Source organism: Pleurodeles waltl, chromosome 9 (genome assembly GCF_031143425.1).
Source record: "Pleurodeles waltl isolate 20211129_DDA chromosome 9, aPleWal1.hap1.20221129, whole genome shotgun sequence".
Lineage (NCBI taxonomy): Eukaryota > Metazoa > Chordata > Amphibia > Caudata > Salamandridae > Pleurodeles > Pleurodeles waltl.
The window spans coordinates 86,935,079-86,960,976 of NC_090448.1; the positions used below are offsets into that span (position 1 = coordinate 86,935,079).

Sequence of the window (25,898 nt, forward strand, 5' to 3'; positions counted from 1 at the left end):
ATGTGCACTGCATTATTTCTGAAAATACATCACTATAGAGCGTGAGCACTTTCCGCCTGGCTTTTGCAACAGAAAAGGAAAAAGGAATTGCTATGTTTCATCTCCTCTGTTACATCTCTCAATCTGTATTGATATTAGGGAAGTTGGGATACTTCTACAGAGGCTTCCCATAAAAAGCCCAATGCACAAAACTTGGCAAGAAAGTCTTAGTAAGTTATTACCACTGGTTTACTCCTACATTCGTGGTGGAATTCGACTTTTTATCATTCACAAAGAATTCCAAATGTACGTTCTTATGATCTATGATGCCAGAAGATTTCGAGATTACCCCTTATGGAGAAAAGGACATTCAAAACAATTTTTTCACGAGGTGAACATTCCCATTAGTAATTCATGCATTAATGCATTTACACATATAACAAGTTCCAGTATTATTTTCTCTGGAGGGGAATTTCTTCTTCTTTTGGGGACACCTTCCCCATACCGTTTCTAGAGAACCCACGGCCAGGACCTGATGGTTTACAATAAACAGCATTGATCTATATGTGTTTAAAGAGAGGGGGTCAAAATGAAGTAGTGGAAAAGAACTCATGGACTTGGAGGCAGGACAAGAAGAAAGATGTAGAACGAGGAAAGGGCTTTTGAAACGAGCCTCAGAATTAACACCTCATTTTTAGGGTTGAGCCTGCGTCGCATGCGCTCGTGCATGCGTATCGCTAGCGAGACGCTTTAGGTATTAGAAAAGAGCTCGGAGCCCCATCAACATCACATCAATGTCTTTCATTGGCAAGTTGGCTTGCCTGTTAGAATCCGCTTCTTTTGATTAGTGCAAGGCACGCACACGTCATGCCTTTTCCGTGGTTAGCCCTCCTCGAGCGCAGCGACCAAGTACGGAAAACATGCGAGGCCCGCTGTGGTTGTGGACTATTTTCTCTCTATTTTCGGAGAGCGATCTCGCTGGGCAGAAGTCGAGTGCTTCGTTAATCGCACTTTTGCCGGTTACATTAATAAACGCACTTTGTGTGAACTGTACAGCGCAATCGCGCTGTTTTTTTCTTTAAATGCAGGAAAAATCCAGTTGGGAGTTTACAACAGCTGTAACTCCGACAAATGCGAGACACTAGTGCATTGCAAATGCTTGTTTGTGTATGTAACCGTCCATCACTTGTTGTTTTTGCATTTGTCGCCCTAAGTGGGAAGGGTATGCCCAGACGTGGGTCCCGTGCTTCCCATGCCACTGGATTCAAGCTAGCCTGGCTGATGAGGGGTGAAACCCCGAAACCGGCCCCAGGATGCTTGTTTCCAGTCCAGGGAAGACCTGGCCTAGCAGTTCGGGCTGGACTGTTCCCATGGGGAACAGGGTCAAGACTGATTTGCATATGGCTGGGTCCAAACTGGAATGGCATGGGCAGCAAAAAAACGATGGATTAAACTCAGATCTGTGACTGGGGGTGAATGTTTGACAATGTTCAGCATTCCGTCCATCACTTGTTGTTTTTGCATGTGTATGTAACTAACTGTAAGTCACTAAGGTGTAGGCCTATTTCGCACAGAGAGGGGCACAATATTCAAGAGAATATTATTATCATTATAATTTTACAAATACTTACATTTCATAAATGCAAATTATGCTCATAGGTTCCCTCAGACGCCAGGAGACACCAAATAATTGAATTAATATTAAACAACGCTGTTTACTCCAACTCATCAATCAAGGTAATACATGAACCTAATGGGCAAAATGTGCAAATTCGTGGACGAGGATTCCGACATTATTTAAAACTATGCAGGACAGTAAAAGCTTTGTCATTTCCAGAACCAATTTACTCGAGACTTTTCAAACGTTTACAATTCACAAACAAATTCAGTGTGCCTTTTCAAATAAGCTTCCCACATTCATAATGGCGCCTAGTGAATTTCCGGGTCGTAAGTGCTTAAACCTCGATTACGAGGGCCTCGTATAGTTCCGACACCGGGAAACCACTGTTTGCACAACTGTAGCGATTCTGTGTTAATCCCAAAAAAATCAGACAGTTGGGTTTTATCCCCGGTAAATACAAGAATACGCAACTTTTGGAGCACTGAGATCCGACATCCGCATGCTGGTCATTTTTTCTCTGGGAAACTCATATTTGGTGCTACTTATTACATGTGATAAATGTTGCCATGTTATTATTATAGTTATTTATTGGCATGTTAAATACAGGACCCCAAATCAATATCATAATCACAGGGTTAGATTGGGAACACAATTAGGCCCAGGGACTCCCCAAAAAAGTGCCCCACATTGATGAATCGGTATTATGTTTTTGTAGTTTTATGTTGTGTGAACTCGGCTGAAAGGCATTAAAGCAGTTTCCATGAGAACCTGTTACATTCCACCAGATCAAAGTCATTTTTATTCCAGGGAGGGAGAGCAAGTGACTTGCCCAGAATCACAGGATGTTGAGATCCAACTGGGCGCCTCTGATTAGAACGCTACACCCTATGTTTTGTTCCTCTGGGAATGGTGGCCTCACAGGGAGGCCTGTTCAATCACACTCCCACCCCTCCACCAAGGCCTACAAGACACTGGGACCGAGGTTACAACATACAACAGTGTGCATATAGCAAGGCCCTTTCTCTTGCTCGCCCCGCCCTCTCAAGCCCACTTTAGCGTTAGGCAAATGGCCCGGCAGAGGAGGAGTCAAGAAAAGCACAAATCCGATGCTGCTCTGTGGGCTTAGGTGATAATGGCCCCCCTGCAGCCCCTGCAAACTTCCATACTCCCCACACCCACTATGGCCTCAAAGTTATGGCCCAGTAGGGGATGACTCTGCTTCTGGGCCAGGCCACATGAGGCAGGGTGCCCAGGTGAGAATGCCATAAGCTCTACAGCATCACCTAGCCCTCAGGCTCAGTTTGACAGGATGGCAGGGAGTGCACATGATGCTGGCTCCACATTACATTGAACTGACAGGGACTGGGAAAGACAGAAAGTCTCTGTGGGCCGGTTTACAAAGCACTAAAAACCGGCTCGATTGCCCATCTTCCCATTCCGACCCTGCCTATTCATCCCCCCACAGCAGCCTTTGAAAAGTGGAAAGATTTTTATAAAAAATGTACTTCACTGATACTCTTCTTTCTTGAGCATCCCAGAACATGCATCATGTGATGAGTAGCTGTCTGCATGACATACAATTGTACCCCCAATATAAGTTATTAAAAAGTGCACTGAGGACAGTATCATCAAGCACCTATCCTAGCAAAAGGCTTTGAGCAACATTGAATAAATAACCCCTTTAAAAAATATTCTTACTTTTTTGCCCCCAAACCCCTCACTTTCACCTTATGAAATGGCTTTCTCATGTAACAAATGCTCGTGCTCAGCTTGTCACAAGTGTTTGTATTTTAGTAACTTCTGATCCTATCAATGCAGTTGTGCAGAAGCATGTGACTCGACAACTCTGAGAGGCACTCACGCTAGCATCCTCTGCTTGGCTTCAGGTCAAGGCCCACATGTTTCTTTCTGATCATCCACTGGACCCTTGACGAAACAACAACAGATTTCTGGTGTGGGAGAAGAGTCTTGTACACAGTCAGCTAGTAACACTAACGGATTTACCAGACACAAGCATTATGAAACTTTGTGATGAATCATGGCCACTAATATTCCTAAACCCACCATTGGAAGCCATGACAAGAGGCACTTTGCACCCGGTCACAGAAGAAAATAATAGCAGATTCCTGATGATTATTTATCATCCTGTTTGAGTGACTTTGTTTGGAGCCCATACTGGACTTAAAACAGCCGCCTGGACATTCCTCATGCAGGACCCACACAATTCTTCAAAAACGCCTCATCCTCAAACTGGGTGCAGAGATCGCCGAAGAAAAGTGAAGGTTCGATTTTTGTGCAGCAACATCACAACATCAATGAAGCCCACTGTCTACTTACTTAATAACACAAACGTCACTGCAGATAGAACAAATTATTAGAAGGCTCTTCCACTGGGGGGTGAGGAGGGACAGGAACATGTGGAAATATAGCTACATCAAAGTAAGATAAGGAATGCAGCTGCTACCTTGAACTGCTGTTTCTTAATTTCCAGTGTGGAATGAGTGAGAGGGTTCATGGTGATGCTTCAGCTAGAGGCTGGTCACATGCAGGACTGTATGGCTGGGCCCCTGCAGTAGAAAGGGAGGCACAATCCTTCAGGGGCTTCCTAACAAATCAAAGGCCCCACAACCAAATGCAGTGAGTATCTATGAGATATGGGATGCTCAAATGCCCCTCATCACATTCAAGGGGGGGGGTGGGAGGTCATCATTTTTTGTAATGTCACTGGGCATATGAATTATATTTATGTGTGCGTGGGCACATTCAACAGTGGTGTAATGAAATTTGAGCCCCCCCCCAAAGTGAATTCAGCGGGACCCCTCCTTCATGGCCCACCACCTAACAGTTTTGCAGAAGTGGCCCCCTGGAGCTCAGGGACACCTCCTCCAGGACCACAGGGGCTGTGGGGGCCTATGTTACGTGGCGTCGAGGTTGAATTGGGAGCTTATTGCCACCTCAATATATCTGAATGTAGCGTCCAGATCAGTGTATTGTGCACACTGGATAGCCACCTCAGCCAAAGAGCCATAAAGTGATTTGACAAGGATCACACATTCTCATCATTCTTCAACGATCAATGCTTTAGCTGCAAACTTTCGGAAAATTATGAGCTACGGAGGTGGAATCTCAAAGTTTGTGTTTTGCTTTTGTAAAACAACCTGCAAGTCCAGGCTGTGAAATTTTCTCAATTTAACACGCAAAACCCCAGCATGGTTTGAGTAACCAATTATAAGAAAAGAATCACACAAATGTAATTGATTAAAACATGCAAATTGTGTATTTGTTGGAGATGTGTAATTGGAAAAAGCAATCCCATTTCTTGAAATTGTAAAATAATGAATTGAGGTATGTCAGTCTAATTATAATCACCCACACCCTGCCTCTCAATTACTTTGAATTCTATAACATCTGAAATCCCAGATGGGCATAGTTGCGTATTTATAAGGGTTCACTGCAGTCATTTAATAAACACAATATTAAAATTTGCATATATTCATTACAAAACAATTCCACATTTATTCTTAATTGTACACATATTTATTTCTTGCTTCCACAGGATACCACAGAGCCCTTTCACTAAAGTCAGAAAAGAGAGCACAGAAAGTGCAGCAACAATCTCAAACAGGTGAAAACGGGTACACGCAGTACACAATACAAGGATTTCAGTCTGACCCACTGCTGTAAGTGGGGAGACTTTGGAAGAGAGGATCTCAAAGAGAAAAGGCCTAGGTGTTTCTAGGAAACATTCTTAAGAGGCGTTACTTAGGTAACTGATTAGGCAAGTAACACATGGGAAACAGATTCTTGCGCTTAAGACAATATTTATTTCAAAGATTGCATAGCACCATTACCAGGGGCATATGCAATAAAACACTTATCGGATAAGTTTAAAAGTAAGCAGTGTATTGTCTGCTTGTTGTTCCTGCTCTTGGGAAGTATAATGTACAACCGGTTAATTTGGTTATTCAAATGAAATGAAATAGTATCTTGGACCCGGGGATACAATGCCGCCTTCACCTTGATACATAAGAAGTTTCTAGTGATGTTACACCTCTCGACTTTGACGTGCAGGCAGGTGCAGTTTTTTTAATGAACTCAGCCAGCGAAGCAAAGAAGAAGAGTGTATTTTCCTTTGGCATGCATTCTCCTGGTAGGCCCTGCCCCATAGCACTAGCCGGACCAGGGTCTCATACCCTGAGGAACATGTGTTACTTTAGCCTAGCTTTGTTAGAAGAGTAACTGGTGGGCGCTATAAATCCCAGACCCACATCATCACATAGGGGAAGGCCTCTAGCTGCACAGACTCCGCTGTCTTGTCTTCAGTTTGTTTTTTTTGGGTGGGAATTGGTACCAGGGTGACATAGATTGCTTGCTAGTTCAACCTAGTATTTATTTGATGGACTGGCAAGCATTCACATGCAGTAGGCCACGCACTGCATAGACCAGCATGGGCTACAACAAACAAAGGACTGGGTGCAGTCTGGCTGAGACGAACGTATGCCGATGCCTGACTCCTTCCCAGCCATTCCGGCCTATTGGAAACTGGAAATTGTGCTCATAGATCACACCTATTGGGGGGAGAAGACTCCTTCAGGGTCTTTTCTTCCCACACTTGCTGGAAATCTCACAGAAGCATCCCTGTGATGATAATGCAATGTTTCCGGGCTCTCTGTGGTTTTATAAAGGGTCCAGTCAATTAAGGTAGCTTCCTCCACTCACAGTATGTGGTGGCAGCCAAGTAAACCCCCCACTCAGAGACAGCATATGACTCCACTGCAGAAAACAACATATGTTTGACAGTCTAGTACTTTAGCTGTTAATTATCACTGAAATTATTTTAAACGATTTTCAATTACAGTGCATTACTTTCTGTTTGCTTCCAAAGTGAGTACTAGAATTCCATTAGACCTATCATGTAAACCATTCCATTCCATCAGTGTTTGTGTTAAGTAAGCACATTCGCCGCCCTCTCCTTTCAAGTGGAAGGGCTTCCATTAACATGTGCTGCCCAATAACATGTCTCTCCAATCTTCTTTTAACTAATGGTGTGAGAAAACACTGCCTGAATGGGTGGTGGCAGAGTGTACTGAGCAGGCTGGAGGCCACTACACTGTGAATCATTTTACATGGAAAGCATGGAATGCAAGTCACTGACAATGAAAGGCAGACCAAAGAAAGCAAGCACTGAAATGCATCTCACAAAAATGTGAAGGGCTTTAACTCATGATGGGCTTTTAAGAAAAAGACTTGCTCTGAAACAAATGTGGAAGCAGACAGTATATTCCAGACAGCATTATCTAGCTTTGTGGCAGTGGCTGAAGGAGGTGGGCTCCAGCACTCATTTTTGGGAACCGGTTCACCTTTCATCATCATACCTTGAATGTGAGCGTGACAGAGAAAGGCAGAGAAGTGAGAAAGAGAAAGACTGGAAAACAGTGACAAAGGGACAAAGCAAGAATGAGGAAAACCTGTAAGAGTGGGCTAAAAAGACAGAAGTGGAGGGCAGTGGAAGACAGAGGCATGAGGTGTAATCAAGACAAGGGAGTCTTGGTATTCGGCAATCCTGGTGTTCAGCAGTGCCAACAATCAGAGATGTTTTAGGACAATGGCTGAAATTTAACACACAGGGGGTTGAGAGTGTGTAATAATTATCACAACTGGTAACTCTGAACTGAAGACAATAGGAGTTGTGGTAACCACAGGACACACATACATAGCCTGTGAATTGTTGCATTACATTAATAGTCCTCCCATAACATAATTGAGGAGGTCAATGCTGTTCCAGTGGCTCAGTATTCAGGAGGGGCGCTGTATTGTGGAGTTATTGTGGTTAATTGACTCACCTGTGGTTCATAGAGTTTCTGGCTTTTTCTCCACCTTCAAGCATGCGTAGTTTTCCTTCAAGATAATTGAATGGTGCCTGTAACTCCCAAAGATCTTGTATACGAGGGTACACAATGCTAATATTTTTATCCTAATTAGCCTGAAGGTATCCTATGCAAATAACTTCCAAGCTGTTTACTCGAATGGTTATTTTGCTTAGCTTTTTCTCACGAATACCCAGAAACTGTGCTGCATCAGTAAGTTGTGACCATTTTGTATGAACACATGCATTGCTCATTTTTCTTCATGACTAACTCAACTTAAGTAACTCGTACAAAATGCATGTAAAGTCCTATTTTTTATTAGACAACGCATCTTGCATGGAACTTTGCAAACTTTGTGCATTTTTGAAGTATTTGTGACAAACCATCCAAAGTTTTTGGATATTTCAGTGGAGAGATGTATCAATGTAACGTCAATCTCTGATGTCGTCTTGTACAATGGACCAGCCCTCAAAGAAGTCAGGGGGTCTGTCCAGCCTAGGGCTCTTGTAATCATTTCAAAAAGTCAGGTTAAGTGACATTTTATAGCCCCCCTCAGCAAATTTAAGGATGCATGTTCTCGGGGAACGGCTTCCGTGGAAAGATGCATGGTATTAGGATAGGGAGTATTATGTGGTAAGAAGCTAGCTGTCAGAGGATGGAGGTTCGAGTTGAGAGATGCATGATATCATTCAGGAACGACTCTTGCTGTGAGAATATAATTCCTTCAAGGATGAAGTGGTTGTGGGGACATGCATGCCTTTAGTAAGAAGTCATTCTTGGGGGAAATGGTTGCTATTACAGAAGAAGTGACTCCTGTGGAAGATGTGTGTTCAAAGACAACCAGTGATAGCTGGGAGAGGAATATTCTTTGAGAAGAATTTCTACTGGGGAGATTCATCCTCTTAAGGAAGAAGTGAGACACTGAGATATCCTATGTCCATTGGAAAAAAGCATATGTTGAATATATGCATCTTTATAAGGGAAGAAAGAGACCCCGAATAGATGCATGATGGTAGGGAAAGGTTAGTCTTCGGAGAGATGCATGATCTTAGGAAAGAAGTGTCTCATGGGACAAATGCATGACCTTAAGAAATAAGTGTTTCATGTGGAATGGTATGCTCTTAGGGAAGAGTGGAGAAGTGTGGCTCAATGGTTAGAGTGGCAGACCCTGAAGCAGAGATCTGGCTCAAGACCAGGGTTCAAGTCCCGCTTCGGCAGGTCTTGGGCTCAATTCCCCTTGACCAGATAATTCTCGCCTCAGTGCCTAATCTAATTCATGGGTCCCACTCTGCAACTCTGGGCAATAGCTTGCTTAATCTCCACAACAGCGCTTGGATGCCTGGCTTCACTCTGGGGGTGCTCAGGAGTGGGCGCCTCACAGGGAAAAGCCAGGAGGGGTTCCATAGCGGTATGAGTACAGCGCCTTGAGACCCTAACGGGTGAGTAGTGCGCTATACAAGTGCTAATTTCCATTATTTTTTTTACAAGAGAGAAATGTTCTGAGGGAAAGGGCTTCCCATTGACCAGATGGCAACTTTCCATGAAACATTGACCATATGGGAAGAAGCATCATGTGATGATGTGATGTTCTGAGATCCTATTTACCCAGTGGCGTGGATTACGGTTGACACCGAAAAGGGTGTAACATGTATTTCATCCAATATATTCTGACACAGGGTTTGGAGTTTGCGGGAAGTAGTGCCCAATTAAGATTATTACCCTCAGAACGGTGCCTAAACTGCAGTTTTTGGTACTTGCCACATGTCCCATTCTTTACTGGGCACTATTCCCCTGGTAACGTTCACCAGGTTTGACCTGCTAAAACTTACCATTAGGAAAATCCGGGGTGCGGTGCTAATTACACAGCACGTAATTACGATATGTGCAGTAACTGGAGTTTCCATAAGTATTGCAATTAATTGGCTGACCATAAGCAGGGCCTAATCAGTGAAAGCATACTTATAAAAACACCTGTGATAGCAATCAGTATAAAAAATAATGCATTGAATGTGTTAAAAAGGTGATAATCACATTACTGAGAGAAGTACAACTTAAAATAAATTCATCCATTAGTCAGATGAGCGGAGCGTGCACTGAGCACTAAAGCAGCAGATTCAGACTGCAACAGGAGACAAATTAGCATATGGTATTAGAACGTGCTGCATTGTGACAAAAGAAAATTAACAGTGCAGTCACCGCAGGTCAATATTACTGCTCGAGGGCCGCACACATTAGGCCCTCAATCAATAGCAACATCACCAAGCACTTTATTCACCGAGGAATAAACAGCGCAGGTTTTTATCGTTCCCTCATGATCGTGGCCTCCTAACTCCTGATGTGAACATCGTTTCCCATAAAGTAAGGCTTGTGGAACCTCTGTAAGGTTTATGCGAGGGCTATAGTCTGCCCCATTGTGTTTGACTGCTCCATGAAGCAAGCATGGGGGCCAGACGCCTGCTGCACGGGATCTTAGTAGCCCTAGGGCAGTGGTTCCCAACCTTTTGACTTCTGTGGACTCCCACTTTATCATTAATGGAATCCAGGGACCCCCACTGAATCATCATTGGATTCCGGGGACCCCCACTGAGTCATTACTAGAAGCATGGGACCTAATTTGTCAATATTTGTTCACATTTTTTGATTTTCTAAGCAGTCGTGGACCCCCTGAGAAGGCTTCGCGGACCCCCAGGGGTCCCCGGACCACAGGTTGGGAATCACTGCCCTAGGGCAAATTATCGTCTGTCAATACCCTTGCAAATTGTCCATATCTGATGCGCCTATGGACAGTGGGGAAGGAACTCGCTCTGCTGACGTAGCCATGTGACGCCGTCAATGACGTGGCATGGTTTTAAAATAAAACACAAAACATTGAGAAGCCAAAACATGTTTAATACCAAAATAGCAACCAACACAACAAATATTTAAGAGACAAATGTAATTTCAACTGTCCAGAGCTATCTTCAAAGATGGCCAGTGGGAGCATATAATTTTGAAATGAATGCAGAATGTTTAACTGTCTTTTTTACACATATTTCCCTTTCTACGTGTCACAGCAACGTGTTACTTTTAACAAAATATATCTAAGCAAGTGTCAGTATCTCATCACAGAGAATATGCAATATGTCCTTCAAACTGAGACACAATACTTGAACACGCTGACGACTTCATTAATTTCCTAAAATCATGCTTCTGGCTGTCAGTATTGAAAGCAAGGCTTGCTCTACTACGAGATGCATGAAATATGCAAATGTATTGCCCAAATAAAATGGCTGCTTGAAGTAGCAGAATCATGAAACCTTTAGTAAGCAAATGGAGGCAAAAGGGTAATTCAAATTAATAAGAAAATAACATCCAGATTTGACTATTAAATATATCAGGTTGTGATATAAAGGTGCAAGGGAACACTAACATTAAAACAATGGGAATACAAGATTATATTTTCACACATGGCAATTTTAATAGTCCTCACCTGAGTGGCCAGATTTTGAAAACAGGATTAAAGTCAAGCAGCCTAAAAAAGCACTCTGTTCATTAATCAGTCTGAGATTGCACTCACCAATTGTCACCAAAGTGTAGTGATTAGCTTCTGCATCAAATCAGTAAGTATTCTTCAATTTTATTCCATTGTAAACAGTCCCATTGAGCCACTGAGTCTGTCCAGTAGCAACCATCACCAACGGTATAGAACCTGGTGACCTCTGGCCCACATGTCACCTTCTTGACATACAAGCATTTTGAGATGAACTGTGGCGTAGGGACATTGTCACTATTAGATGTTGCAATGTATGGATGGCTCTACCATCCCTGTACATGGCTGACATGACATGACATTCTGTAATGCAAAAACCCTCTGTGCAGGCTCATCCTGCCACATCGCCTGGGTTGTGGATCTCTCTGCGGCCTACCATCAGATAGTGCTCAACCTCTTGTTGAATCGTAAAGCCCTGAAACTCCATAACTTTTTGCAAATATTTAGCAACCACTGCTGGTGCTCTCTGTATCCCACTACTGCAATTTGTATTACACTTTGCACTTTTTCTTTCACCTTGCTTAACATTCCTGCTCAATATTCAGTTCCATTGTGTTATTTTAGGTATGCAAAGTTAAGTACGTTTGTCCTCACGTAGTATGCATGATCCTTCCAAAAGCAATGGAAATCTTGTGAAGTGCGCTTAGGTCACAAAAGAGGAGCTTTAGCGTGAAATCCTTGATTTAAGGCATTTTTTTATCAAATATAATTTTTTATTGAAACACAATTGAAGAAAAGCTAGCAAGGTGTGAATATAAATACTTGTCAAATACTAAGCGCAACACAGTCAAGGAGAAAAAAAGAAGCAAGCTACCCACTCACATCCACGGTGCACCGAAGCTACTACCATGGCATGGCATAGGATAAACCACTGGGCACCATGTCACTTGCGCGGGAAATGCTCAGGGTTATCAGCACTCAATAAAACATGCAGTAGAAAGAGACCTGAGGGTGTAAGCATAGGAAAACAAGTTTTGGCAAAGCCAATAGGTCTAGCTTATGGTGAGCTATTTACTTTGGCAATCGGATGTGGGGGTTGAATGGGAGGGCAGGTGGGGGGTGAACGGGATGGCAGGTGGGGATGGTAAATGGAAGTGCAGGTCAGGCGGTGAATGGGAGGCTTTACTGTTCGCAGACTCTTCACTACCTGCTGAAAGATCCATTCTTGCACTAGTGCAGTAGTTCCCAATCTTTTCACTTCTGTGGCCCCTCATTTTATCAATACTGGAGCCCGGGGACCCCCACTGACTCATTATTGGAATCCAGGGACCCCCACTGAGTCATTACTGATAGTTGGAACCTAATATTATTAAATTTTCTAAGCAGTCGCGGACCCCCTGAGGAGGCTTCGTGGACCCTCAGGGGTCCCCGGCACACAGGTTGGGAACCACTGCACTAGTGCTTGCAAAGCTCCAGGGCAGGCACTACTTCCTGCCTGCAAGCTCTACATTGTTCAGGCTCTTTACTACCCATCAGGTGCGTTCTAGCCATGCTTACGTTTTAGAGGGAAAGCAGAAAAGAGAGGGGACAGCATGTACATCATTAGCAGGACACTGTGGGGAGCAACCCCGCTCCAAATCACCTGTTCTAACAGTGACTGAATGATGCCATTAGTCGGTTTGTAGAGTCAAGCATTAAATAAGCCCTTAACTACATAAATGAATCACTGCCTGTGCCATTAGGATGTTTTGTACTTAACACACATCTACTTAACATTTGATGTAGGAAGAATGTCACAGTAACCATACAGAATGTGATATTTGTATTGCGCGAACCTAGCTAAAAGGCATGGGAGCGCAGTACAAGGTGGAAGGCGAGGCCACCAGTGAGTGATAGGTGCTGAGAAGAAGGCCCGCACCATTTAGGGCTTTGCTTTTAATATTTAAAAAAGTAATACTGCTCATTTGCTGTTTTGTAAATGTAGTAAATAACATGGGTCTGTCACCCAATGTAACAGCGCATTCTTCAAAGAGTGGTCAACGGAGCATGGCAAACTCAGACGTCCTAGGATTCTAACTTGTGTCCTGACGATCATACAATGCGACATTGAACATTTAACCCACTCCCATGCCAGCAGGATGAGGAACCGACGTATTCCAAAGCATCAGAAAAGCCTTAAACGAGATTCAGTTACATTTGAAACAAATAATAAAAAATGAAATCAGTGGCAGAGGTTTCGACACTTGCTAAAGTTGGCCCATTCAGTGTTGGAGCATTCTCAACATCCTCAAGCAGGCTGTGACGAACGGAGCTGAACACAAACAAACTAATATGTGTGAAAATATCACTATGAGCAGCAGCATGAACAGCAAGCTGCAGTGTGCGGATGCCATTTGGGTGAAAAGGTCCCAGCTGCCAATCATTGCATGACGTGAGGAGCAGCAGAGGCCAGCAAAGGAGACCTGCAAATACTCAAACCACTACACCAGGTATCTATGTGACACTGCGTCAGAATTGTGAAGCCTCATGCGAGCCTTTGGACTCAAGAATCATGTTTGAGTTTCAGCAATAGGGTAAATATTGTGTGACTCTGGGCAAATCTCTTAACCTTCCTATGCCAAAAACAATGACCACATCCTTGTTTAATGTAACTGGTGCTCCTGTAAAGCACTCCAATATCTTCAGGTCCAGTTTGTGCTTTGTAGAAATAGCAACAATAACAACAAGACATAGGGAGAGAGCTGGCCCTGCAAACGCCCCCGCTGTTTGTTTTTTGTTTGCAGAGGGAGACGTGGGGGAAGGAAGAGCTGGTGGAGGACTTGCTGCTGGTTCATGCTCCCACAGGCTTGGCGCTGCCAGTCCTGGAGGGGAAAATGTGGGGGAGAGGGTTAAAGCAGAGAGGGAGCAGCACGCAGGAAACAGAAATGGGGTGAGCGGCTCAATGTGACACCACCCACCTCCCATCATACCACACCCATGCTTCTTTCGCTTGCCCACTTGTCTCCCTTACAACCCTTCCAAAGAAGAAACAGCATCAAGAAGTTGTAGCAGTGAAACCATGAGATAAAACTAAGACAGCTGCAAGCTGCACCAGGCACCAACGTCACATTCTAGTAGCAGCAACTGCTTTACCCCCACGTCTCCGACACAGATAGCAACCTCAACCCTTTGAAAAGTTGTCTCTCGGTTCCATGAGTGGAAGCTATCAAACGACATGTGAAGGCGGTTAGAGGTTGGTGTAGTTCACCAGGTCCACACACCGCAAACCCAAAAAAGTGAGATACTGCTTTCAGAAACTCAAATGGCCTTCAGCAGTCAGCAAAACTAAAAGTGGAAAGGTGGATTTGCAAAACATCAGTTAGTGTCTGGCAGCAAGCCAAAATGTCATAGCAACATCAATGACAATAGCCGGAGGGGGTCTGTAAGAGGCAAAGAGAAAAGTTAATGTAATCCTGCCCTTTTTCATTTAGAATCTGGTAGTTAAATCCCACCAAAAATATCAGATATCATTCATAAAAAGAAATACCAACAATAAGACAATAGTGTACAAAGGACTTGCAACTATAAAGCAATTAATGAAATATATGTACTTCTATTAATCCAGCTGGATGAGCAAACAGCTCGAAGGGTAGAGTCTTACTATCATAAGAGCCAGGATGGAGTAAGTGCTTATGTGCATGGCAAAACGTTTTTCAAAGAATGGGAATCAAAACCCAGACACAGCTGGGGCTTTTAGCTGTTGCTGTCCAATGTGTAACTGAGCCAGAAGTGAATGCAGTGCTCCCTTTCAATGGCCTCACATGCCTATTGCAATTGCTATTTGGCCCTCTGAACTGTCATCACTGTTGGAACCACACCTTCTTTAAACTTATATCTTTTAGCACTTTGTATACACACCTACTACATGGTGCTGCAGAGACAATAGGGAATAACCAAGCTGTAGCACTATCTTTACTCACTGCATGCTCCTCAGACAATCTACTCCCTGTAGAAGCCACTTAAACAAGACAAAGAGAGAGAGGGCCACATGACTACCTGCATGGCAAAACATTTTTAAAATAACGGGAATCAAAACCAAGACACAGCTTGGGCTTTAACCTTTCCCCCTCCAATGTGTTACTGAGGTGGAAGTGAATGCAGAGCTCCCTTTTAATGGGCTCACACACCCATTGCGATCATTATTTGGCCCTCTGCACTCAGTCATCACTGCTGGAAACTGCACAGTGTTTAAACTTTTAAACATATATTTTACCACAGTTTGTACACACACCTTCTACATGGTGCTTCAGGGATAATAGAGAATAACAAGTTTAAATTAACAATCTGAAGCACAATCTTTACTCACCACACACTCCTCAGACAAGTCACTCCCTGTGGAAGCCACTTAAACAAGACAAATGGAACGAGGATGAGAAGGCCCTGGAAACGCCCCCCTCTAGTTTGCTTTAAGTTTGCAGAGACAGCGGTGGGGGAATAGAAACCTGGTGAATACCTATTCACCCAGTCTCCAAGGGAGTGTGCTGCTCTGGAACATGCACCCACAGTGGAACAGGAGAAGGGAAGAAATAATAAAATAGAGCCTCAATTGAACAGATGAAGAACCAGAGCGTAAAGAGACAGTACTTGGTTCCTGCTCTGTGGGAGGAATTAAAAGTTGAAAAAAAGGAGGGACAAAGAGGAAGGATTGACCACTAGCAAGCAAGGACCTTTAAAGGACACCAAAGCAAACAAATGAAAATCAGTGGGTGGGCTTTAAGTCCACAAAGAAGTACACTAAAGTATACAAGAGGTTTCTAAAGCTCGACCCAAAAAGTAAAACTATGCAAATTATGGGATAACAATTATGGGGGGCTGTCAGAAAGCCCCCTGTTATGATAAAAGCTTCACATTCCATAGTTATTTATCAAAATGTTTATTCATTTTTTTTATTTACACACTGCTTCTATAATGCCTTGGTAATTGTAGACCAGGCAGCACTTTACAAATTGGAAACTTAAAATAAATGCATAAAAATATCTGACACTTTCTTGTTTGAGAAGTTTTTGGTGACCACCTTAATGATGCACATGTCCTGGGACTCCAATGCTGTCTAGCATTCACCAGAATTATTCTGTCTAACTCACTCAAAAATCAGGAAATTTCGAGCACTAACTACCTTGAATGAAGAAAAATGCCCGAGCACCCAAAAAAGGTTTTGGACATTTACCAGCAGTGGGTGTAGTGAGATGTTTCATATCAGTACAGTGACTGCTTGGCCAGAATGCTGCAGAACTAGGAAGCAGGACTATGCTCCAATGTCTCCTCAGCGGTGACCAGATTACGTGCATTGCACTAATGGCAGAGCAATTTGAAAATACATACCTGCACTGCCATTTGAATTACATGACCAGGGTAAAATTACATTTGTATTGACTTACCAGTACAGGAATGATGTTATTTCTGACTGAAAATAACATATTGAACTGCACATGTGGCATGGCCAATGTGAGATTGCCTACCCACGTGCAAAATCGCTCAATCACCACTGTAAATGATGTAGTTTTGCCCCTGGTCATGTCCACATTTTACCTAAGGGTCATAATACATAAACTTTACTCTGGTGCAAAAACATGGCAAATGCTTATTTGCATCTTTTTGCTACATAGCATGGGAAAGAGATTTTGCTTTATTCCTTAATACATATTTTTGCCTGTGCAATACTGAGTAGAACAGATTGTAAAGTAGCTGCAAAAATTACACACTTTTAATCATAAAACATTTTACATATGAAATACAGATTATAACACAGAATCTATAAAATAGCTCAGTGGTTATACCATGTTTACTGAGCATTTATACCAAGCAATAAAGCAAACTGACTGTGCCTAAAATGTATTTCATATTTCAAATCTGAAACGTGGAAAACATTGTATTTATCACACACCTTATTGCATAAGCAGAGCAGTGCAGAACCTAAAGCTGCTCTCCTTTTTCCATGATTCAACTTTTTTGTGTGATATTAACCGGAGTAAACACTTTTTCCTACATTCGCTGTAATACAAGAAGGAAGGAATACGAGACCAACAAATGGAACCTCTAATAAAAAGGACCACTGTAGAGACGTCTGCTGCAGAGACGCTTATGGACAGGACTTCTTAGCCGCTAAGAAGCTAAGGGCTCATTTATGACCCTTCAGGCTTTTCATGCAGCAATACATCGCACTGATCCTGAAGTACATGTTTGACTTTAGAAGGGAGGATCCTACATTTATAGTATGGTACATGCTATGAGCTAAAAGCCAGGACTGGCTCCATGTCACGGAGGTTGTCATTGGACTACTGGAAGAGCCATCGGTACCATAGTTCACAGTGATAAGGAAACCTATTTAAGCAAAGTGGCAATGACAAAGATGACAACAGAGAATCATAGCAAAAGGCAGAGAAAGTGTAATAGAGAAGGGAGTGCTATAGGATGAATGGTCAAAACGAACACAATTGTTGTAAAGTCTACAGCACTTTTTCTTTGTCACTTTATGTTCCCCTTTTAACTGCATTTTGTCCTCGTAGTGGGCATATTTGCACCTGTCTGACATTGTGGATGTAAGCAAGAGCAGCCCTGCAGCTTCAAGATAATCCTTTGGATCTGTATGGACCCTTGGACCATTTTCTGTGGTGAATCCTTAGAGTAGTGCCAGAGTGTGGCCCGGTATTCCATGGTTAGTACTAGAGCTGAAAGCTCTGCAGAGGTTCTGGTGGTGTGCCGTGTCTCTGACCTTGCATGTGTGGAGACTTTGTGGAGACCACTTTGTGGAGAAGGAGATCTGAGACACTAAGGAGAGCTTGAACCCTCCCCTATCCATCAATACTAGACTAAAGGTAAGCAGCACCTGGAACAAAATAGAGATAGAACTAATGGAATGTGGCATGGTTATGGAAACACAATGTTCACACATGGCTAATGTTAATAGAAATTTAGATGGGTCTTCCCACTAACTTTGGTTACTTTGTATCTCTCAGTATTGATTAAGGGGTGCAACGATAAAGGTTTGCAAACATACACAACCTAAACTGAACCATATTCACTGGCAACTACAGGGTCAATAGTTCCTGCAGAGAAATGGACATTATATAGGGATTTGTGCATGTAGAATTTACAAACACTGGGGTGGTATGCAGACCTCAGAGTGTCCAGGTGGACATTAGATAAGGAGTATACGAGGTTCATAAGAGACATTGAGGATTCTCTGGTAGCGGTAGTGGGCTATCAAACTGGGTGGTGGGGAGCTGCATTCATCAAGGTCAAGGGAACAGCAAAAATGGGTAAACAGCCAAAAGCATTGAACAAAGCCTTCATGTGCCAGACAGAATCACCACTCGAATCAACTACAGATATAGAAGTCAATTTCAGGGAACTGATCTCCATTTCTTTAGATGGGTGCACTTGGCTCAGGAGTTCTTCACAAACATTAGTCCTCATGTTCCTGCTAAATAGAGAGAGAGGGAGTTTTGTTAAGTGGCACTTTTTACTCACCATGAAGTATCATACATGGTTAATATGTCGCCTGCAAAGAGCAGATCTGTAATTTATGTGGATAGCTGAGTGGATTAGTAAAGCAAACATTTACCAGTGTGTTAAAACAAATGAAATGCATGAGACAGAGAGGCTATGGATAGATGAGGGTCAATTTAGCCGGTTAGTAGTGAGGGAATCTGAGGTGGAGGTCATTGTGGGGAGGGGCACCAAAAAAGACTGTTGCCACCAGAGCTAAAGCTGGCCCTGACTACAAACCCTTCTTTCTGGGCATAGACTCCCCCAGGGTGGTCATTGGCAGCCATCATGGGGAATCTTCATCTCCAAATGATGAAACTGCTGTAAAATAAAATTACTAGCGCAGTTTCCTTTACATCCAATGTTTCACCTTCTATACATGTTTATGTTAATGGATTTTTCACAGATTGGATTGGTACTCAACTTGCATTTTAAATCTCGACTTGCCAAAATACTTTATGCAGAATACTGAGTACCACAATATTGCAACTTAAATATACAGAGCTAAGTATACATTTACTATTCTTAATTCCACATCTCTGTACCCTGAGACAATATGTAAATATGTATATATGAACAGCCATCTCTGTGCAGGTATAGTTTAAATTAAATGTCAATTGAAAAGGCATTTTAAGCTTTGCCTATACCCTTTGCCTCAAAAACAGATCAATGCCAAATTTGGCAATGCCTTGGTGTAGTCAGCTAAGGTCCGTCATGAAAATGTGTGTGCACAACATGCAGCAGAAAGGAACTAAATAGATAATAAAAAGATGTATTTTCCAGTTTTGGCTTCTGTCAGAAATGTTGCCATAAATCTGGCATGAGAACAGAACTTGGCTTAGAAGATGTGCTTTCTTTGGTTTGTTGTAAATCAATTCACATCTTTTTGGGATATAAGCATTTAATAAGTGACAGATTGGCTTGAAATGGTTATCATTTTTACATATCTCTACCATGGGGCTCTATTAAATTTTTCACAAACTGATTTTGATTTGCAATTCTTTGTGCTGAAAAATAATAATTTCCACAATGATGAGAGATACCTTGAGAAGTGGCTGAATCCAAGGGAGTGCTTGGAGGGACTGGGAAGAATGGAAATCTTGAATACCACACCAGGAACAAAAACAGTACAGAATGTGAAAGTCAACTCATGATCACACGAGGTGGCCAGAGCCACTATTTTAAGTAGTTGACTTGTTCAACATTTTGTGAAAATATTGTGAATATATTTGATTCATAACTTTTCAAAGGATTGAAAAAACAGAAGGGGTGTGACACGAGAAGATAGAGAAAAAGATAGAGACAGACAAATGACAGATGAGGGAGAGTCAAAGCCCATGTGTAGTAAAGGTTGGGTGCAGTGAGAGTAGGGTGCAGGTGACGTGCATGGATTGGCCATAGGCCAGGCGTTGCAGCCAACTACACTTATGCATAGCCAAAGACCATAACCGGCAGTGTGTGGTGCCCTCAGAGGGCCAGGCACTGTGTCTAACTCCCCACTGGCAGCCAAACCCCCACAGTGTATAGCCCCTGGTGCACAGAAGTAGGTGTTTGGCCAAAAGGCCATGCCAGCCCTCCACAGACAGAAAATCCCCTGTTCATGGCATAGGGTTGGCTGCAGTGCCTGGCCTTTGAGCAGTCAACCGGCTTCATACATCCCTCCGCGAGCCACAAGTGGCTTCAGATCCCCACAGGGCCTTCTTCCAAAAAATAAGGTGGGGGTGTACACCCTCTCTCCCATAGCCTTAAGGGCCCAAGGGCCCACATCCCTCTGGCTCTTCTTTAAAAAATAAAGGGAGGAGGGCTTGCATCCTTATCCCTGAGGCTTAAGAGCCATGGGGACTCCATCCCAAGTGGCCAATTGTGCCACTGATGAATGTCATGGTGCCCACCACGAAGCACCCTCAAAACTTTACTTTAGAGCCCACAGGGTGAGAAGCCACAGGGCACCCACAGCCCCAGTCAGCTCCCCAGCCAGGACTCTACCAGATGCTGACAGGAGCCGGGACTTTGTCTTTGCTCTTGCACAGAGGAAGCAGCTGCTTTTTAAAAAGTCTATGGAAAGGCATGGGGCTTTTGTGACCCCCCCCCCCCCCCCTCTTTGTTTCGGTCCCTGCTTGATGATTCACCCTGAATCTTTCTATTCACAAGTTAGGCAAAACAGAGAACGTTTTGCAAAGTTTCGTGGATATTTGTCAAACGCCACCAAAACGTATTAGCAAAACAAAAAAGGCATTTTCTATATAACGTCAATGCACACAGACGTAGAATTTTAAATATGTTCACAATATTGTAGTAATCATTTTTTGGGACACAATATTATTACAAGATGGTATTTTGTGACTTTATATTGGGGCATACATCCTTCGGATCGCACTGGAATCATTACGCGAGAGATATTAGTCAATGAGTCAGTAGTCTTTAGGGATCTGTAAGCAGCTACGTAATAGACTGAATTCTTTGATATTTGACTCAGAGGAAATTGTACCTCTAAATTTAGCACCAGGATGTTTTACAGGATATTCAGAGAATAGGATGTTCCCCTTTGTTCCTTTTATTTCTGCTACAGACACATAAAAATAAGTTATTGATATTCATAAGAGCCGTTCGGTAGAACAATCACGTATGTTATTGCTCTGCTTGATGTTCCTTTAAGTGAAAATGTATCTGAGCAAAGGGTTGCATTTCCAAGAATTCATGATTCATTTAATGTTGGTGACATTAACTGAACAGAATTATAGTAAGTCAGTAAATGAAATTTAGGCATAACCACTCGCTCCTGTTGTCATAAACATCAATGTATATCTATGCCTTCTGTGTAGGTATCTGCCCACTGGATCACGCACTATGGAGCTGGCAACATGCAGGGATGGGCGTCCTCTATCAAGTGGTCAGTAGCAAGTGATGAGTACATATGTGTATATCATACATATGTACTCAGCAATAACGACTGCTGGCATGTATCATTATGCGATATTGCTGTTGACTGACTCCACCACTTCATGGGATGTTAATCTAGTTGTTATGCCAGTCTGTCATTGTATGCTGCTTCATATGTGCAGCACTATAGAAGTGCCAATAAATGCATTGCATGTTGACATTTTTTATAAATCGCCAGTGTAGAACATTCATGCAGACATATATTGGTCTCGATATTGTCGATGCTTAGATTAAGTACCTTGTTCAGTTACTTTTTTTAAAACTTTGTATTCTGGTATTTGAACTCCAGCCTTTGTAATGGAAAACAAACTACAGATACCAGAATTCGGTGGAAAAACGTGACCTGATTTGTTCAGTGCCGTAACGTAAAATGATGGGGCTCCCATGCAGAATGTGAAGAAAGCCCTCTTGAAGGGTGGGGTCCTTGAAGGTTTGGGCCCCCTTCCACCTCAGGGGTTGCAGGGGCCTGCGTTATGCCCTTGGCTTTGTTAGTTGCTTGTCGTCGTTAACTTTGGAGCTCCTAATGGTTTTGACCAGGTATCTAAATCTAAATCTCAGTCTGGCCACGCCAGTGTTGAAATTAGTCTACTGTTCTCACAGCACTGAATGGTTCTGATGGAGGAGCTATGGAAGAATAGCACTAGCTTGATCCACTCATGCTCAAATCAGCCAACTGAAGGTGAAACAGAGGCTCTCCTTGCTTGGAGATGTGGTAAGATTGAAGAGTCTTTAAGAGTTTCTTCTTCCCTTCCCCTCTACAGAGGAAGCGGTACCATTCCTCAAAACAGAAATGTGTCTGTGTGTCTCACAGTTGAAAATTATGTTCAGTACTCTCATGCAAAATGTACATGTGTTGGTTACTTCACCTCATCAGTGAATGCATGAAAGAAAGCAACTCAGTCCCTGGGCTGCATAGCATATCAGGAACACAATCCCGATATGTATGGCAATGTACCACTAATTTTAGTGTGTCCAAGCTCCCTGCGAGTAGTAGAACACCATTTTTGATCACAGTATTGCATTGCAGTGGGACTCAGCCCTTGCATTCTTTCCCCAACGTTGGGCATATGGCACACGATAAAGTCCCCAAAACTGTTGAGAAGTTGGCAGCTGACATATTTACATTGAAAGAGCAGGAGTATAACATTAATTGTAAGCCTAAAATACAGAAACTGGCCGAAATCCCTGAAAGGTAAAAAGGGTGATATCAAAGACAGGAGATAAAAAACCTTAGGTTACCTAGGTCTCATTCTGTGGTGATAGAGACGCAAAGACCTACTCACCAATACCATTTATATCAGTATTTTAGCTGGAACGTGGGTTAGTTACTGAGGGTCCTGGGTTATTACTGTTTTGGTTGCCATGTTCTTGAAGGACAAGACTAGAAAATACATTTGTTATGACTGGGCACTGCTACTGCCTCTCAAATATAGGTAAGGGTAAGTAGGATAGTGAAACTATTAATAATGTCAAATGGGTAAATAGGAGAACCTTACTCCTGGTACTTGTGGCCTGATGACAGGTGGCCCATTAAATTAAGATCCTACTGCAGACACGTTTGCACAGGGATCACAATTATAAGTGGTGTGATGTTTATCATCCCTAGTAATTATCAAGTGTAATAAAGCGTTTCTAAAAAAGTCAGAATTAGAAATTATGATTGCATCTGATAAATTCCAAACACGTCCGTGTTGGATTTTATAAGGTGCACCTATGTTGTCTACTGCATGACCTACAAACACTGCAGTCCAAGGAGGAATGGTGACTGTGAGGATGCGCGAGACACAAGAAAACAAAAGATAAGCTGACACCCAGAGTAACACAATTTTCTTGAGTACATAAGAGCCAAGTTCGACTTGAGCCAGAGAGATACATTCAATTGACCCTGACATTACCATTTTGCTTCTTAGATAAGTAACATATTGAGCATGTTGGATTTAGAATCCACTAACCACAAAACATGCAAACTTCAACTATATATGGTATAAACCTGTTTACTCTAGAGCTAAACTTTCATGGTAGATGTTCGCTTGAACATTAGGGCAGAAAGAGATGTCTGGAACATCACCATGAATATTATTATTATGGTCTTGCTCACTGGAAAAATACATAGCTAATGTCCAACCGCTACTTCCCCTTGATAGAAAAATAACTTGACTCAGCCTCCAACTAAAAGTCAAAGGGTATGGACTGCTTAAGAGTGCGTAAATCAAGGGAGGCAGTCTTAATCTAGGGGAAAGCGTGCACTATGGTTAATCAGTGGTTTGCAAGCTTAAAAGTATTAGCAGGATGTCTTATATCAGAAGTTGTCTGCAGCGTCTTCTGTTAGCATGTATCTCTCTTTTGGTGTGCTGATAAAAATCAAGTTTGACACTGAATTCTGGTCTCTTTGACTCTGTCCCTTCTTCTATTTGAACCATATTTGTCACTACCATGTGGGGCTTAAGGTATCCTACCCATCAGTCAACAAACGCAGTCCACAGGTATGTTTGATATGAAGGGATTCCATGAAGACAGCACCATAGTCTCTTTAGCACCAAGTCATTTCTGAAGATTTGGAACTGTAGAGGGAGGTGTTTCAGTGCTCACCTGGAGACATTGACCTGGATATTGATAGCCAGCTTCCAGATGGAGATGGCCTAGAAAAGGCAACTAAATAGGATTTTAGTAAGTGTCAACTGGTTGTGCTGTGGTGAGCTATATATTGTGCCTGTAGGTCCTTTGGCTCTGTTACATTTTTTCGATTTGAGCACTCAATGGTCCTGATCTTCTTTCTGCACTTTAATATACATAACACGCATTATTTATTGCAATATATTAGACAATTGTTTTCTTGGATGTGGTGTCCAGCAGGGAAGAGTAGACTGCTGTGCATGTTTTGTTTCCTTCTTGCATTTATTTCCTGTGACAGGCCCTTTACACATATCCTCTCATGATCAAAATGTCCTTGTCACATAGATGGTACGGGACACAGCCTTAGGCTGTTAGTGGACAAATCACAATTGATTAACGTTCATTGTTTTAATGTTTTTTACTCAGGAGTTTGAGTCACGCATCATCATCAGCAGACAAACTGCTCAGATGGTGTGCACAGGCTACTCCGACATTCTCTGCTAATGTCTTTTCATGGGCGCTTGAGACATATCAACACAGGGAAGATGCATGAGTGGTGCTAGGGGTTGAACACTAAGGACCTTGCTATGTGTTGGGCCTTTGATATGTAATGATTATTAATCAGGTGAAGTAATTATCTCCTATCACGGGTTTTTTGGGGAATAATGTGAGTATTTATGATGTTTTATGCACCAAAGGCTGCTTAATACAGATTTATAGGGCATTTTCTCTCAGCTACATATTGATAAGTCTAATCAGCAAATAGTGATCAAAAACCCATAATTCTGATATGTGTAGTAACAGAAGTGGTGCTAATGCACATATTTAGTAATGTATCAGCCTACTTATAATGAGAATCTTTGTCTCTGATCATATGCGAATCAGGGCCTCATTATGAGTTTAGTGGTCCCAAAGCAGACTGTGCCCATTCCAATGATGCTGGGCAGGTGGGCCCCTCCACTGTCATGGGCAGTGCAGAGCCCCCCCCCCATGTGGCCCCTGGAACTTCCTTTCTGACAGCATTTTCATGGCAGGCTCCCCGCCATGAAAAGTCTGGTGGAAAGAGGGGTTGTAATCAGCCATGCGGCGCTGAGTTCAGAGCCGCCATGGCTAATTACAAGCTCGACTGTTGTCACGCCATCGGGAACCATGTTCCTGACAGGGACGGTGGTCCTCTGGTGTCCGACTGCCAAAATCATAATTTGGCAGTTGGACCACTAAAGCCGCAGCAGTCCAACCGCCACCACAAGTTTGGCAGTCTCATGACCCCCAATCTCGTAATGAGGACCTCAGTGCTTTCTGACCCCTGCACAAATCCCGATTTGCACACGGGTCAGAATAACTGGGTAAATTGATTACCTAGCCGTTCATTAAAATTTGTTAAGCCAAACCTGCTGGAACATAACAAGAAAAACCGTACGGTAGTTTCTGTAACATGTGGAATTTTGGAATGCAACAAAATCTACATGTTATTCCCCAAAACCCCAGAATCAGTGCTATATACTTTAAACCCAGGGGGTGCTGGATTTTAAAAGATGAAATACCATCTACTTATATGAAACACTCATAATCTTTGCCCTTATGTTGCATAGATAACTGCTTTTTAGGATATAGCATTGCCCTTATGTTTCTTCAGCAAGTCAACAAAGTGTACCAGTGCTTCCTATATAGGATTGTATTGGTGTTGCAACAGTGGATTATAACATGTTTCTGCTTTTACAAATGTGATGACAGCGTGACAAATCCAGTAGGTCTGCCTATTGCTAAGGACACTTAATTATACAGTTGGGTGGCTTGTGATTGTGGGTTTAGGGTTTGTTGGGGGTGTGAACTCTCCTTAGGGTGCCACCAAAGTTATTTCCAGCTACAGCTTGTATATATT

At 42.7% G+C, this 25,898-nt stretch overlaps 1 protein-coding gene across 1 annotated transcript in view; it reads right to left on the reverse strand.

Moving 5' to 3' along the window:
• The window catches only part of GRM7 (glutamate metabotropic receptor 7), a 1,785,443-nt gene that overhangs the window by 1,520,435 nt on the left and 239,110 nt on the right, over positions 1–25,898 (reverse strand). The window lies entirely within an intron of this gene.